Raw genomic sequence first — 17,546 nt, forward strand, 5'->3', positions numbered from 1 at the left:
CAAGAATACAGGAGCCGAAGCTCCATGCACAATTGTGTGATCATCGTGCAGCCCTGTGTCCCAACCTTTCCGAAACACAGCAGGCACAAAGCTATCCAGCTGACTAGTGAGAAGATAAAGGACGGTCCAAGGGAAACAATGAACAAAATTGTCACTTCCAACAATGCAGAAGGCCACTTCAGCATTCCCACAACCTCTTGCCAATTTTTCTTTCCTTGTGTGATTTCCTCCATCAAATAACTGCTGTCATTTTTGACTGCTTAAATGATTAATTATTCTGGCCATTCTTAGGAGAAATGAGAACACTGACCTAGGGCTGGACCATTTACTTGTAATAATAATCCTAACTTTATGTCCTTGAAAATGAAGGAGGGTCTGAGACACTGAGCAGTTTATTCCCCCAGCTCCAAAACCCAGACGCTGCCCTGCTTTGCACCTCTGAGGTAGGGCTGGCCTACAAAGGCCAAGCTCCAGATGTCATAATCTTAGTGAAGGACACTCAGGTACAAGATTACTCCACAAGCCAGGGCAGAAGATCATTCCAGAAATGGAAAGACATTTCTAGAAGTGATTTTGCCTGGTACAATAGAACTAGAGCCTTCTGGGTGTGCAGCAACAGTAGTCACTCTGCAGATTTTCAGCTGGTTTACATCTGTGCCTGTTCTCTCTAGCATCAAAGGACTTCAGTTAGCTGCTTTACTCAGCCATACCAGCAGATATAATGATAATATGATGTGCTTGTGTTTTGTTTTCAGTGGGTCAGTCCCACAAGCAAGTAGGAAATTTTTGTGGTGTTCATTCATAAGAGCAAATTGTCCCACTTTGGGAAAAATAAAGATGATGCCCACCTTAGAGAACTTTTTGCTGCGCTTCAACTAATTGACCAAATTCAGCAGCAGGGCTTCAAAGTGCTTCTAGAAGCCATATGCCTTCACTTTGCAAACATAAACTACATACCAAGCTCAGTGGTGAAACTCTTCACCACAATTATGAGCCTTTGCCAAAAAGGGCATCTGTTACTTCTAGATGAAGAGATGATCGGTTTAGGCATCGTCTGGTTTGCACATGGTGACCAATCATGATAAGCACCATATATTCCATTCAGACAAAGTTTAAAAGCAGGCCTAACACACCTCTGTTCTTAAGACAAAAATCTCCCTCCAAGCACAGAGACAAAAATAAACACTCCTTATTCAGGAGGAGCCCACTGATTTGCTTCAGATCATGATAAACTGACAGAAGTTGTCCTGCTGAGCATTTACTCAACTAAAACCAGACTTAACCTACCTAGCAAAACTAACTGAACAATAGCAGAAAAAAGACTCCAAATATTGTTCAAGAAAAATATTTTTCTATAATAATGAACTTCAAGTTACTATATAATACTGCATAAAAATATATAGTAATGTGTTCTGATGACAGGTATTATGATAATATAATGATACATCAGGATGATAATTAAGGAAATTATGATTCTCAAATTTAACATTGTTATTTTCTAGGCAATGTACAGATGACAAATTCACACCATTGTGGTGGACATTAGCTACCCCACCTTAGACATCAGCTACGGGATGCATATGAAAAACAAAAGAAGGTATGTTAAGACTACATGTAAAATAAGTCCAAAGAGAATTTTAGGTGAATGAAGTGTCCAAAATTAATACAACTCTTAAAAGTTGTTTTCCAGTAAAATTATAAGTTAAAAATTATTTTACAGTATTTCAACAGGGATTAAAAGAAACCTTAATCTGCCATAGTTATGTAAACTGAAAGTAGAAATGACACCTAAAACCTCCCAGGACTGAATATGTCTGAGATCTTAATACTGCCTGTTTCACGTGGAGGCCTATCTTGTTCAGCATCCCCATGCTATCATATGTAAAGTCATCCAAGATCTGGCAAATAAACGCAGGAAGCAGCAGGAATTCCTACAAGGAAACTGACAACCGAAAGACAGGATCTTTACAGAGGCTGTGCTAATCATTAAGAAAACTAAATGCCATGGAGGTTTAACTGTGGATGTTTTGGTTTTTCCTTGCCTCAGCTTTACCTTTCCCATATGAATTAAAAACTGTTTGGGAGAGCATTATCGCTTGTATTACATAGCACTTACACCAACAGGGACCCCAATAAGTTTGCCACTAGTTTAAATTTTAAGTATTCCAACATTTATGTTTCTACTACAGTTTGCTTAAGCAAGTGTTTTACCAATAGGCCCCAAGATCCAGCAGCTGCCTTTTGCACTTAGATGATATTTTCTTGGTTCGACTTTGCATGGGCATTGTCTCACTCTAGAGCAACTTTACGATTGCACTAATTTCACAGTGAAGTCAATAAAATCCCTTTTCCTTAAAAGACAGGGGATGTTTAAGAAAGATTTGACCTCATAGAATGGTATGATACACAGTGCTAAGATGTGCTGTTCATAACTTCCACACAAACAACCCTCATGAATCTTTGCTTAACTTGTGGCAGAATAGCAAGCTGAATACAGTCCAGTCCTGTCAAGTCACCATTACCTCCACATTGCACAGCACATGGGACCACTGTGAAAACTGTCGAAAAATATGGGATCATAAGGACAGAAGCTGCAGATAGGGAAAAAGTAATACTTGCTGACAGGTGCATTTGCAAAGAGCATAGCAGATAATGTATTATTTTGGAATAAAGTCCTAATGAGACTGGCATGGGAATACTACAGAGAAATAAGCATGCTAGCCATAACAACTTATGTATCAACAACAGCTGAAAGCAAGAGAATGTCTTCATTACCTAGGAAAAATAAGCTCATTAACATTTATTCTCATTACTTTGACAGTAAAACTAGTTATCAGTAGCTTGCTCTCATAGACACTGGTGACAGTCAAGAAAGTTTAATAAAAAAACTCTCCTTTTCCTCACCCTGTCACTCCTTACTAAATTTAAACCCTACTATACAAAGTGTAGCCCAATCCTCATTATCAAACTAACTATAAAGGCCGGCACAAGCTAGTGGAAACTGCTGCAAACACAGCTAAGGCACGACACATCACAGTAGAACTGCAGCTGCAGTGTTCAGAAGGGAAATAGGGAAGAAAATTCAACTGTGTGTCAAAGAAGCACTGCAAAACAGTAAAAAACTAAGCAAAAGTTTTACACTGCCTTTCTAGACATCATAGAATGGTTTGGGTTGGAAGGCCTTTACAAGTCATCTAGTCCAAGCCCCCTGCAATGAGCAGAGACATCTTCCACTAGATCATGTTGCTCAGAGGCTCGTACAACCTGACCTTGAATGTCCCCAGGGATGGGGCATCTATCACTTCTCTGTGCAACCTGTTACAGTGCTTCACCATGCTAGTTGTAAATAATTTCTTCCTCATATCTAGTCTGAATGGTTTAGATTAAAACCATTGTCCCTTGTTGTATCACAACAGGTCCTACTAAGAGTCTGTTGCTATCAGAAAGATGTAGCTGTAGAGATTTACATGACAGGAAGCAGAAGGTCACAAACTAAATCCTGAGTTTAAGGATGCCAGTTTGCAGAGTCCTTTACCACACAGATGTTGGACATCCTTATTTTAAGTCAGTATATTAATGAAGTCTAAACACACCACGTAACTATAAAACCTGACAATGGAAGCTGCAGTCTCCTTTGTACAAGGATTATTAATTTAAACTGCTGCCTGCTAAAGGAAAAAATCCCAGATTCCTAGAAGTTTGATGATTTCCTAAATCCTACAGTGTAGCAAAAAATTCAGTCAAGAAAGCTAGGAAGGCTTTCTAATTTCACTAAAACTTCATGTTCCACACTCACATGCAAGGATGATAAAAAGTTTTACCAAAAAAACAAAAGATGAAGGCTAAGAGAGGGAACAGATGAAATAACTGAAGTATCCTAAACGTGATCTTTCACTTCAGGGTTTTCTCTCCATCTGACTACCCTTGGGTTACAAACAGGAGTTATTTTATTAGGCTATAGCTGCTAGAGATGTGCTGCAAAGTATTTGTAGTGCTTGTCATGTTAGCCTCTGCTGATACCAGGGAATACACAGTCATTCTCAAAATAGCATAAAGTAATTCTAACAATTCAAGACACATATTTAATCGCACTATCAATTTGCAAGGGTTTCTCCCAGGCTCATCAGCCTGAAATTTAGTGGTCTGACTCTTCTGCGCTGGATCCCCCAGCACACCAGCTGTAGCACTTACCACTGCAGCCTAATAGACAAAGCAATAGAAGAGAGTTGGCAGGCAAAAACAAAAATGTGATTTTATGGGCTAGCATATACCCACAAAAACAGTGGTGGAACACAAGCCCAATCAATATAGGACCATGGGGACCCCTGTTTATGTAACATGAAGCCAGAACACATTAAACTCTCAAAGTTCTTTCCAGTGTTAGAGGTTTGCTGCATGCGTTGTACAGACCTTGGAACGATGTCTGACTTACTTTGCCAGCAAAAACATTACAGATGGAACTGTCAAGTCTTCTTGTTTTGTGGCGCCTGCTTTTCTAACACGTGACTTTTTTTAAACAACAACCATCACTCATCAGATAAACTCAATGTCTTTTCCAGCACCTGCAAAAAATTGCTTTGAGGACCAAGAATAGACTTCCAGAACTGACCGTCTACAAACTTCCCTTCAAAAAGCCATTCTACACTGGTTTAAGCTTCATGTTTTTCACTATTATAATTCTGGTTTATTGCTGGCATGTAGGACTATATTTGCCGATTACTTATTTTGCTGTTTCTTCAGGTTTCCACTATAAGCCAATAGTGAACATGTGCTAGTTAAAATGATCCTAGAGATAAACTGGCACATACACGGTGTAAAAATGGCTGCAAAGAGCTTTAAGACTCCTGTGCTACAAGTCTTGCTCATAATTTAATTCCCCATACCACTCAGGATTCAGAGAAGGCTTAAGGGTATTCTCAGTCATGTCAATGGGAAGAGAGGAAAACCAGCACAAGGTGTATTTGAAAGGCAGCCTTAGAAGCAGAACATCATTAAATTTCACTGGGATCAAATCCTAAAACCAGATGCTGAAAATGAGCTCAAAGTCAGAACTCAGAGTCTGGCTCCTGCTGCTTTCCTCACTTGTCCTTAAAAGTGAGAACTAAAAAAAATAGCTAGTGCACAGTATTGCATAAAGCAGTCTTCCTGCTTAAATACAATGTTACTAGAAAACAACCTCAAAACAATCTAATTACATAAGAAAGAGTACTTTATTGTTTTATAACAAAGAACCCACAAAAGGATGCTGCAGCTACACAAGCAGAGAAAGAGTTAATGAATACAGCACAATAAAGTTTTTTGGAGCATCCCAAAAACTGTGTGGGAATTTTGCAGAAAATCACTTGTACTAAAGAAAATCATCTAACAATTAATTTTAGGCCATAAACTCTCCATTATGAAAGCATCAGTAATAAACGCTGTAAAAAAACCAACAAAACCAAGCCCAAAACATCAGAGCTGGAGTTAATCAGAATACCAGGAAGGGAAAAAGCAAACTTGGAAGACTGACACTGGCACAACCCTTACTGATAAAAAGGAAGGAGCAGGAAGCAGACAGCTCATGCGATATGGCTTAAGCCACATGTATGCAAAGACTTAAAGATCTACAAGCAGAAAAACGAGTACTTGCTATCAAGAAGATACATCACAGAAACAGACCAGCCACATTTATAAAAAGGCCTGGTCATAGCAGGTACACTGCTTTTTATGATTTAAGTGGTTGTATCTGTGAAAGATGTGCGTTTTTGAAAATCTGGGCTGGTTGAACTACAGGAAACCACTGCACAATTCCTGCTTCGCTGCAAGTGAGGCATCAAGACCAGAAACTATATTTTTCTAATGCCAAGCTACATTGATTGTCTATATGAAATGTAGGGATAATTAGAAACTGAAAGGCAAAGTTACTTATGCAGGCTGGTAACACTTCAGTCTCTCCATGTCCAGTACAGACTTTGATGCATTAGGAAAATCGTGACCATTTGCCAAAAAAATGCCAGTGGCATTAGCTATAGTTATTATTGAAAGCAACTAAAACTCCTTTTTATGAGGACTCACATGGGAAAGAGAAGGAATAATGGGTACAAGTTACTCCCAGGGAGATTGCGATTGAATGCTAGAGGAAAATTTTTTGTGATGAGAACAATCAGCCATTAGAATCACCTCTTCAGCATGCTGGTGGATTTCCTAACAATTTTAAGGTTCAGCTGCACAGGCTGCTGAGCCACCTCAGCTAGAATGCAGTTTTGCCAAAAAAAGATGGGACAAGATGATCCTTGAGGTCCCTTCTAACCTGATATTCTGTGGAACTTCATATGACCAATTTATCTTAAAGCAGGTAGCATTCAGCAAAGTAAACCTGAAATTTACTCAAGAAATACAATTTTAATACATATTTTCTAACTCTAGCATTAAAAGAAAACTGTAGCAACATGTTTCTGTAACAGAGATAACCATTTAATATGAAGCAAGTGTTGACAGGGCTTCATTAGATGCTTACATCTAATTAACTACACACACTAGTCAACACTTTGCTCAAGAGCTCAATATTAATCAGAGCCACTGGCTAATAAGGGACTATATGCATACATAGCCACATTTATATAAACATATGGTGTTACACATGATACTGTCAGTCTCCTTTAAGAGAAGATTTTAAGTTTGCTGGTTCAGTCTGCATTTCTTGCAGATGTTTTTTAATGAGTGTTCTTTTGGTTTTGTTTTGGTTTTTGTTTGTTTGTTTTGTTGGGGGTGGGGTGGTTTTTTTCTTAGGGGTGGTTATTTGCTTTATTTTTATTTAGATTTGCTTTATTTTTATTCAGATAATGTTGAGAAACACTGTTCTTTGGGAAATTTGCATGACAGACTAAGCAGAAAAAGACCCATCTCCCATCTTTTCTACAGCAAAAAGACAGCAACACCTTAATCACAAACTGCCTGTCACTCAACCTGAATGATGATTTTCTAATACAATCTTCATTCAGCAACACAAAGTATTTGTTTTCTTGCATCAGCTCATAGAGCATCCTTGTTTCCCTTGAGGTTAAATATAACATGTACCTGGTTGGCAAAAGGTAGTCACAGGAGATTCCTACAGGATTTCCATTTCAGGTAACTGAATTTCAAATACTAAAGTATAGTGCCTTTACTTTTCACAATGAAAGCAGCTAGAAAGTTTTGATAACCCACAAAGCATTTTCTGAAGGCCTCAAGCACTGCAGCTTTAGCAGTTATAAGATCGGTCATATCTGAAATATTAATGAACACTGCAGTTTGACAGTGTGACAAAGTGAGTGACAATGCATTCCAAAAGGGACTGCAGCAGTGCTTTGGCAACCTAGTGCCCATTTGCTGTAAAGACACGAACACAGACCAAAGTAACTTTCCTCTAAGGTTTCTGCATTTTTCTCCCCTCTATATTTTAGCCCAGGAGCCATCCTGATTCCCCAACAGCTGAATAAAAACAAATTGCCATTCTTTAGCATGTAATAACAACAGTGTTAAGAACAACCATAAAACCACTGTCTCCTTCCCCAAGGCCTTTCTCTCCCATGAGCCTCAGAATTCCCTGAACAGACAGAAATAAATTTTTAAAGTTTTTAAGGTTTTAAAAATAGTGCCCAAATTTATTTAGTCTCATGAAGGTTTAGAGGCAGGATGAGAACATGTAACTTGGTTGAGGCACTCCAATTTGCAGGTCACGAAGCACTCGCTCTCATCCTTATGCATTCAAGGGTGCTATTATTAACTGAGTTCCAGCCTGTGTGCTTCAAGTGCAACCCCACTGAGTAAGTACCCAGACAGCAGAAAAGGAAAACAAACCACACCCTTTTAACCTGACCATGCAATCCTTAATTAAAAGTTGCCTGGGAATCGGTGGTATCTACACTGACTATTTGGGCTGAGATCCCCATGTCAGGTACTTCCAAATCCATTTCCACAGAAAAATGTATCAATTACCATGCAAACCTTTGACAGTCAAGCTGTATGCAACCAGAAGAAGGAAAGCTACTAGTCCATACTGATCTAGTCCCTTAGTTGCCCAAAGGATGGCAGAGGCAGAACAAATGGGAATATGCCTGAAGTTGCTGCTGCCTCTAAAGAAAGCTAGAAATCTGCCAGCCAGGAGGTTTCAAGTGTCTGTTCTGATTATCTTGCTGAAGATCTTACTAGGAATAAACCATTAATATTAACTGGCTTCAGCAACTGCCTACCATAAAGAACACCAGATTTGTAACATGCTCCTGTGCCAAAGCATCTTTGATAAAAGTGGGATGTTGAGGGCAGACTTTATGTGGAGTTGCTAGTTTGGGGTTTTGGTTTGAGTTCTGGTTTTTAGGTTATGGGTTGTTGGGTTTTTCTGGGCGGGGGGTGTTTCAGTGTGTGTGTTTTTTTGTTTTAGTTTGGCTTTTGTGCATGTAGGGGTTTTTTGTGTCTGTTTGGGGTTCTTTTTTTTAGGGGAGGAGTGGGAAGGCAGTAGCAAAGTTGCACTTTTCAATACCGAGATGATTCTGGAGTATGGGTATGGTTTTATTATATGCAAACAATAGATTTTGCACCTATGAGAAAATATGCATCTACTACTCTAAGTTTTGCTTTATTCCTTTTCTAGCAGGATTCAATTCCTGACTACCTCCAGCTGGCCAAAAGAAGACAGGCAGATCACTTAATGTGACTACCAGAAAACTCAGTGGAGCGTGTTTGGTTTGGGGCTTTTTCTCCTTCAGAAATGTTTTGAGATCCATTGAATCACAGGTATCTGGTTACCCTATTCCATATCAAAGCAAGGACAAAAAAATGTCTTTTTCAATGTGTACATGTGAGGCACTGGCAAGAAGGAGATGCCCCAATTCATCTCCCCTCCCCTTTTGGCCTCAGTGCCCTGGCCACTGCCTGATAAAAAACATACAAAAGAAACAATGCAACAACAAAAAATTCTCACATTCCAAGCATTAACATCACATATGCTGAGCAGCAGACTCAATTATAGTTTTTAAATGCATTACAGATGTAGCTCAAACCAAATGGGTGCAAGATGTACAGTCAGATACGAGTTTACAGATGAGTGTTAGGAAATAGCTGGCAGAAGGCAGGCAATGTTTGCATTTTGCCAGCCCAAATCTTCAACCCTTTTCTCCACTCCCCCTCCTCCTCTCTCTTTAGGAGTTTTGGCAGCTGTGTCTCAATCTCTTAAAATTACTTTTCTAGTTGAGTGTTTCCATGGAAACAGATGAGAAGGCACGGTACCTCTTCATTAAAGAACTATATAAACAAGAGGTGCACCATGAGAAAACAAAAAGGATGAAGAATTATAATAGAATGGGAAAAGTTCTTACAAACAATGAGAAACTGTACAACCTTTAACAGTTAACAGCACAGGTCAAACCAGGACCATACTGGCACTGCCAGGTTACAACATAACCAGATACAATACTGGAGGGATGGCCTTTGACTGAAACAGCAAACGTTGTGCTGTTTTTCACACAATTCTCTGCAGGCCCCAAGTACCTGCACCAGTGGCTGGTATAGTCCATGCCTGATCATATTCTTTATAATACAGGATAAGAGTCTCTTCCAACTTCTCTCTCTGCAACCATTTAGTTTGCCAGCCACTGCATTTAGCACCATCTCAGAAGGGAGATTTCCTGGCACAGTAAAGCTTTCAAAGTGAAGGAACAGAGAATCCCAGTGCACCCAGAGTGTACACCAGTATTTGCTTTGTATACTTGAGTTTTGCAAATTGTCAGGAAATCTTATTACATTCAACCTCCAACTGGAGCTCTTTGCGTACCTCTAGCAATGGCCACTGGGAAGCTGCAGCTCAATGCTGCAAAAACACAAGGTGCCAATTCCCCAGTAAGGGACTACAAGATGGAGCAGATGTCCTTCGTGCAGTGTCTGGGTCTTGCAGGGGAAATGTTTATTTTGTCCAACCTGTCAAGAATGTGGTGGATTAACCCTGGCTTGGTGCCTGGTGCCCACCTTCTCTCTCCTTCAGCTGGACAGGGAAAAAAAAGATATTACAACTCACGAGAGCAATCACTCAACAATTACCATCACAGTCAAAATAACTGGGGAAATTCATTTATTACCATTCAAACCAAAATATGATGAGAAAATATGAGAAATGAAACCAAATCTTAAAAACACCTTCCCCTTGCCTCTCCCTTCTTTACAGGCTTAACTTCTGATTTTTACTACATCCTTCCCTCCTGTGGCCCAGGGCAACATGGAGTGGGTGTTGTGGTCAGCTCATTACATGCTGGCTCTGATGCTCCTTCTTCTTCTTTTCCCCTTCTCCAGTGTGGGGTCCCTCTCGCAGGAGACAGCCCTACTTCAACTTCTCCAGCATGAGTCCTTTCATGAACTTCTTCATGAACTGCTCCAGCATGGGTCCGTTCCATGGGTGCATCCTTCGGGAACAGACTGCTCCAGCATGGGCTCCTCTGTCCTTGAAGCCACAGGTCCTGCTGGAAGCTTGCTCTAGTTCAGGCTTCCCACAGGGTCACAGCCTCCTTCAGGCATCCCCCTGCTACAGCATGAGGTCCTCCACGGGCTGCAGATGGATATCTGCTCCACCATGGACCTCCATGTGGGCTGCAGGGGCACAGACTGCCTCACTAAGGGCTGCACCATGGGCTGCAGTGGAATCACTGCTCCAGTGCCTGGAGCACCTCCTGCCCTCCTTCTGCACTGACCTTGGTGCCTGCAGAGCTGCTGCTCTCACAGATTCTCACTCCTCCCTCTGGCTGCTGTTGCACAGGTTTATTTTCTTAACTATGCTATCCCAGAGGTGCTACCACTGTCACCAATGGGCTTGGGCTTGGCCAGCATTGCATCTGTCTTGGAGCCAGCTGGCATTGGCTCTATCAGACATGGCAGAAGCTTCTGGCAGGTTCTCAGAGAAGCCACCTCTGTAGCCCCATTGCTACCAAAACCTCGCCACACAAACCCAATACAAGGAATTACCATTTCACAGAAGTTAAGACTTAGTTTAGGTATGTCCACTCATTGATACTGGAAAAAAATTAATCTATTAGGAAAAAGCCTATGTCCCAACAGTGACAGGTCATGGAGCCTTAGCAGCCAGCCCACCACTTTAGCCAATGATGAATGAGGAAATCAGCAACAGAATTTCCATAGCTTCAGATCCTGAGTCTATTGTGAATCAGTTAAAAGGCACTGCCTACAAGTGAAGAAATGTCACTGCAGTGTCAGCTAAAAAGAAAGTGCATTCAAGACTTAATTAAATTAAATTACAACATTCCCTTACCACATAACCCATAGCAGGAAGAGGAACCACATGGGAAAAATTTCCATTCAGAAACATAAAGCAAAATTAAAAAACAGAGAGAGGGTGGGAGGGAGAAAGGAAAAGAACTTATTGCTTCATTATTCAAGATGTCTATTTTGCTGAAGTTTTTAGGGTGAGGTTAGGAGTGCTCAACAGATTTGCCAACCCGAGCTTACTGCAAAACTAGAGTTGTAACAGCAGCATCAGGCCTCTAACAACAGACCTTGAGCATTATCAAGCCCTTGTCACAGAACCTGGTAAACACTTTTACTTGGTTTTTCAAAATTATTCATTTTTTAAAATTATATTTTTTAAATTAGTCTTCATTCTTCTCTGCTTTTAATGATATTGAAGACATTGACACTTGCCAAAAATTTCTCCCCAACTCTAAAATGGAGTTCTCATTGATAAATACTTGTCTCCTATCACTTAGCTATCCTCCCCACGTACTGGGAAGTGTGGCTGGAAATCCAGGGAACTGGCAGCAGCTGCTACTACCCAGGTTCTGCTCTGAGTTTTATCAAGACAACAGAACCCTTTAACTGCACTAGAGTAAAAAAGCAGAACTTCATATATTTTTGAGGGTGAATAAAAAAAAAAATATTACATGGAAGCTAGTAGTTTATGGTAAGATTAATATCATCTACACCTTAACTTTTTAAAAGGAACATATTAGTTTCTAGTAATCAATGGGATAAACATGGAATTTATTAAGCTCTTGACATTAACAGTGCTTAGGACAGATCAGGCATTTTTAACCTTGAAATATAAATCTGAAATACACTAGGAGTTTTATGCTGTTGTATCAGTGAGTAGAGGGAAACAAGTATTTTTGTTCAAGACCATCCATCAGGTTGGTTTTTGGTTGAAAATCTTGTTAGAAAGCTACCCTGAAGACTTCTGTACTTATCAGTTTACCTGTTTTTAAACAATACAGTAGTTAGCCTAATCTGTCCTCACTGTTGCCAGGGCCTAAAAGCTCAAAACCAAGGTCAAGGCAGACAACAATAGATCATGGAGGAAATAAAACATTAAATAAGGTGGCTGGCTGACAACTTTCACCTTGGCATTATTCTTCACCCCATCCCACTCCACCTTTCCCAAATAATTCTCTTAAAGAAGACAGTGAAATGTGACACATGATCAGAGTTGATAAGCCACCCCAGAATTACAGTGCTGCCAGGACAAGTTTTCCTGTAAAGAACTGATACCTCCTCCCACCCGACAAAGTTTCTCCACTACATTCAGAAATACAGCAACACAAGTATTTGGTAGTTTTTCTGTGAACCTCCTACTTAGATGAACACCAGCTTATCTCGCTGAACTGACAGGTACCCCTTTCTGCCTGAGAGATGCAAGAGACACTAACAATTGTCCTGACAACAGAAAATGGTATCTTCTAGGTGCATCAGGCTAGCAGAAATTTTACACGAAAGGTATATTGCAAGCACACTAACTTGGTAATGAGTCCCTTACACCCAGCTTGTGTTTTGATTCTGCTGCCCTGGGAGCACAGAGAAGAAAAAGAAATAATAAATTAACCCCCCCCAGATCCTTTAGGGCACATATAAGCTCCAAACTACACATGAACAAAGGTGTAAGAACACTGTAATCTGTAGCATCAGCTCTTCCACCACTCCTGATTTAGGAGAGGCTTACTCACATGGCCTTTTGACGAAGAAATGCAGAAAGTCATTTGAGAAACAAAGTTTAAATGAACTTCTGCAGAGGCCTGCATCATATTAGGAAAAGGATTTACCAAATTTCAAGGCAGAGCTGACTTTTGATATTAGGAAAGGTTTCTTTCATGGGCTAGCTAAATACATTATGTGTGACCAGACAAGAGTTCATTTTTTATGACAGTGCTACAAAGAGCTCTTACTTTCATCAGTTTCTTGATCGCCTGTCCTTATTTCCCCAGTGTCCTGGGAATGAAAGTTCTTAACATCTGGAGTTCTTGTCTTCATACTGCAAGCTATTTGGTAAGAAAAAAGCTGAAAACAAAACCCTAAATAAGACACCTAATTAGTCATTTCTGAAAATCATTATAATATTCCTTAAGTCTGAAATTTTTCCTGAATATGGAGGGAGAACATCAGTAGCAAAAACAAAGTGTCTCAAGGACAAATTTTCTGTTTCTCATTAACATGAGGAAAACCACCTGGAATTTCAATAGAATTAAGAAAAATATCTGTTTCCTTTAAACGGCTCTGAAAAATATATGATACTTGCAGAAGAGTAGACCGATGTAGACTGATTCCTTTCCTGAAATTACTTTTAACACCCTATAAGCTTGCTTCTGAGCAAGGTAACATGATTTCATGAAGCTTTGTGCACCCTCACACAGATGAGAGAAATAACAGGAACTCCTACTGCTAAGCACACACATAAATTGAAGCATTCCAGGTCTCTCACTTAGGCAGTGGGCCAAAATCATACCTAGATTCAAACTGGAGTAGGCTACTGATTTACTACAAAGTCCACCAGGTTCACTGTCTTGAAAAATGGACGTTTGCATGCAAGTTCCAGACAATTTGAGCTATTTCTGATGCATAAACCAGTTCCCATATAACCCAAGACCCATCTATACACAACAGGAGTAATTCTTGCTGCTACCATGCTGGACAGATGCGATCCATCATTGCCATTTTCCATCACAATCCTAGACAGAAAGCAGAAATATTCTTTGTGCATACTCTGCTACAATTATTTTAAGAAAGAGAGAAAATGAAGTTACCTACTTAAAAAATTAATGTTGTGTTTTACTCAGTAGCACACTGGAACAAAGGAGAGGAAATCGAAGAATTATGTTCCTTCCAACATCAATGCAATACACTACCTCTCATACCTCTTATTCCCTCTGTGTGCACCTTCTGCTGTACCTGCTCTAAACACCGAGCTAGTAGGACAGTTAAACTCCAACATTTTCAACGATGGATATAATCACATAAAACTGACCCTATTTCCCTGCTTGCATGATCTGCAATTTTCCACTTTACATTTGCTTGTGACATCTCTGCACATCCCCCACTTCCTTTGGGAAAAAAAGGGGGTGGGGGGGAAGAGGTGGGAGTGGAGCAAGCAACAGGGAGGACAAAAGTTCAGTTTGCCCATGTAGCTGCTAATAAAGCCAGCAATAAGCAGCTATTTGGGTGATGATAGCTCTGGAGTAGGATTTGAGACTACATGGGGCATCTTCAAAATCTCAGACAAGCCATTATTTCATCTATTCTTTAACACACAGTTAATATTCTTAAACCACTTGCAACAGCCAATATTTCATAAACAAGTTAATAGGGAAATTAGATCAATACATGCAGATTTTAAACTCTAAACTTTGCAGTTCACTGAGGTTTGCTCTGATTCATCATGTCTACCAAATCATGAGGGCTGCTTTTGCTGCCATAAGTTTGACAGCCCACACCACAACCAGTGCACTGAGATGCATTACATTTATACAACAGAATTAAAGATTTTTGAAAGAGTGCTGCAAATTACATTTGTTTCTCAAATCCATTGCTGACCTATTCCACCCATTCCAAGCCCTATACAACTGTCATTCAGAGCAGTGACGTAATCCAGCCTGGCAAAAATCAGGACAATTCAAGCTTTCTAATAAGCCACAGCTATTGCTGAGACAATGTGCATGAAGAGAACTGAATACCATGTATTACTATCTCAAATTTCATTTCTGATTCCTACCATTGCATTTCTTTTACACCAGCTGATACAATCATCTAAACTTTAATGGAGCTTTTTAAAATTACATTAAATTGTGTTTGAGGTGGTATGAAAAAAAATGTCACTGCAATTGTCCTGTAGGTATATACTGCCTGGAGGTATGTGAACATACTGAACCAGAGTGACAGCAGCTTGCACAAAACTTTCTGTCAGTATGACTGCAGACATAGCCCCACTGAGGTATAACTTCCTACCTACCACACACCTTACACTCCTCAAATTACTGTCTTGAACCACACACCTATACAACCTTGAACACATGCAAGAAAAATATGCCTACAGTTTGCCTCCACATTTAGTATGCCCCCCTGGATAAAAGAAACCTTTGCCCTTGTAACTGTATGCAGATTGACTTTCACAGTTTACCTCAAATCAGAAAAAAACTTTCCTGGGTTTCACTAGGATTTTTACAGGAGGGATTGTTCACATAGGTGAAATTGGCACTGAGGTCTAAGCCTAAAAAGGACTAAACCAGCAACATCTCTAGAGCAAAAGTTGTGAGAACAGTTGCAGCTCCATTTCTGTCTAAAACTAAATTTTAAACTTGAAGCTTGTATAAATAATTCATGGAAATGGGTGGAGGGATTTTCTATGAGGGCATTTTACAGAGAACAAGAGCAGCTTACTTGCTTAAAACAATTACATTTTAAAAGCTTGCAATTCTTTTCATATGCGTGTGTGTGTCATTCAACCTTCTAAGTAACTGGTGTTGCCTAAGATTTGAAAGAACCATACGTGTGTGTATATGTCCGTCTTCTTTCCAAGAGGAAGAAAAATGGCTGGGCAGGGTGGGGGATGAAGAGTTTCCTTTATTTCCCCAGAAGGCAGCAAAGACTGAAGAACAACCTCAAGCTCACAGCACCCTATCAAATCCAATTCCATACTTTCCTAGCAAGCTACAAGGTAATGTCACAGTTGTTCGTATACTTCACCTATAATTACACAGAGTATATCAATTTCTCATCTTAAACCAGCTAAATAATTTAATAATAATTCTCAGGCATCAATATTGAGACTAATGCCATTCAACAGCTTCAGTAAGGATTTGGATGAAGGGAGTGTGTGTATTTTCAGCAAGTCTCTGGACAGTACTGGTCCAGGGTGAATAGTCAATGTTCTGGGGATAGGACACATGGGAAAAGAAAAAATAAAAATGGGCCAATGCAATCCCATCAAGTTCAATGCAAACACCAGGTCCTGCCCCAGGGATATCACATCACGCATGGCCAGGGCAGGAGCTTTGCAGAAGACTTGGGTAACCCAATGTACAACCAGTTCAACATCATCAAAAGTGCACCCTTGCAGCAAAGGTGGCTATCCACAGATAACGTTCTATGAGCCACAACAGAGTTGGCACAGTGAGGAAAACTGCTTTTCCCCATTTACCCAGCTCTTGTCAGAGCCCGCTGGTAGGGCTGGATTCACTCTGGGGCCCTTGATGATCTTTAAGGTCTTTTCCAACCTAGTTGATTCTATGATTCTGTGATTCCATGTCTAAGCTGCAGTGAGCACCCAGGAGAACCAGGTAAGCCGGTACATGGACCACAGGGCCTACAAAAGGCAGCTGTAGCAGGTGGCAGATGCAGAGGGACTCTCGTGAAAGGTGCACAATGAAAGGAAGAAATGTGATGGGCACAAGTAGAAAACCATAAGATTTCAAATAGAAAAATGTTTTTCTTTTCACCATGAGGGTGATCAGACTTTGGCTCGACTGTGAAATCTTCATCTTTGAAGTAAGTTGATTTAGTTGAAGCTGCTTGGAGCAGAATGGAGGACTGCACGATCTGCATGCAACGTAAGTTATTGCTTCATTTTTCCTAAAATGATGCTTTCTGTCAAAAAAATAAAAGACAAATATATTCTTCCTCCCCCCCCCCCCAACCAATCATATGATCACTCTCTTTAGCAGTTTGTACAACCTGGTCCTCTGAAACATGTCTCTTGTCCTTGGCTTTCATTTCAGAGGACACTAGGAGAACTAGCTTTTACATAGAGTAGCTTTCACAGAATGGATAAAACTGGAAAGGTACCAATCAACTAACAGTATATTAGAAAATCATTGATTATATTTTAAGATTAGAAAAGGATAGCTAATCTGACCACAGTACTTATTTGTAAAGAAATGCAGAGGATGCCACTGACATCTGAATTATCAGTTTGAAGCAATGTGGTTGAGTAATCTTTCTAACAGCCAAAAGATACAGGCAGAAAAATAAAATGGATATTATTTACTCACGCTCAGGTCACAGGGTGACTGAGTTTGGAAACAACCTCTGGAAACCATTTAGTCCAAACTCAAAACGTGGTTTTTCAGAAAGTTATCTTTAACAGGATTAACCTAATGGCTTTGGCAGTACCCTAATAGGTAAGAGTTAGAATGGTAAAACTGTAAGCCTGACATCACAATACTCACAAATACTAGCTTTTTCAAAAACGGGCAACAGAGAGAGGTAGGTCCAAATCAGTTAAAAGCTGCCATATTTTTTGTACTTATGTAACACATTGTTCTGTCACA

At 40.0% G+C, this 17,546-nt stretch overlaps 1 protein-coding gene across 1 annotated transcript in view; it reads right to left on the reverse strand.

The window, feature by feature from the left end:
- FBXL7 (F-box and leucine rich repeat protein 7) overlaps window positions 1–17,546 on the reverse strand; it is a 185,828-nt gene that overhangs the window by 69,087 nt on the left and 99,195 nt on the right. The window lies entirely within an intron of this gene.

This window comes from Neopsephotus bourkii, unplaced genomic scaffold (genome assembly GCF_033783945.1).
Source record: "Neopsephotus bourkii isolate Nb327-2 ecotype Australia unplaced genomic scaffold, CSIRO-AGI_Nbou_v1 NB_272, whole genome shotgun sequence".
NCBI classification, from domain to species: Eukaryota; Metazoa; Chordata; class Aves; order Psittaciformes; family Psittacidae; genus Neopsephotus; species Neopsephotus bourkii.